Source organism: Alligator sinensis, unplaced genomic scaffold (genome assembly GCF_000455745.1).
Source record: "Alligator sinensis unplaced genomic scaffold, ASM45574v1 scaffold366_1, whole genome shotgun sequence".
NCBI lineage: Eukaryota > Metazoa > Chordata > Crocodylia > Alligatoridae > Alligator > Alligator sinensis.
In genome coordinates, this window is record NW_005841851.1 from 4081849 (window position 1) to 4082556 (window position 708).

Sequence of the window (708 nt, forward strand, 5' to 3'; positions counted from 1 at the left end):
AATTGTAATAAGCATATGTCAAAGGGGTGAGGAGGTGAAACTGGGAATTTTTATTTTAAGGCTCTGTGCAGCATTTATGACATCACAGTTATTTTTACATCATCCATCTGCACTGCCATTACAAGGATAGATTGCCAGTAAAAAATAAATACTAGGAGAAATATTTCTAGCAGTAGAGCAACAGAGTTCCTATAAAATGAGCACGCTTCCATTGAATCCAGAAAATAACTGCTTTCATGTATGTTCTTTTGTGGCACCTGTCACTACAGTGTGAGCTGCAGAGCCAGACAGTTGTGAGTACCAGTCCTTTTGTATGCGCACAGCACAATAGCCTGTAGTTGCTGTGTTTTAAAATGTGAGGTTCTGCAGGTTTGCGCCTTACACCCACGCTTGAAAATTTGACCCACAAGGTGCTCACATGAAACACTACCGCTAGAATATTTCTCAAATTTTCCATGCTCAGCGTGTCTCAAAAGGGCACGGGCAATAACAGCATGTTTTGACTTGCCCTTAGTCCTAGAAAAAAACTCTGGTTACTGGAAGTGACTGAGACCAGAAGGAACAAATATTTATGTGTTTATTCCAGTTTATTGCCCTGGTGCCTTCACCATGGGAGCTGCCAGTTACTGAAGGTGCCGGGCATCCCAGTAAATCTGGCCATTTCATTCAGATGCAAATAGAAGGAGCTGGAGTAGATTGCGTTTCACT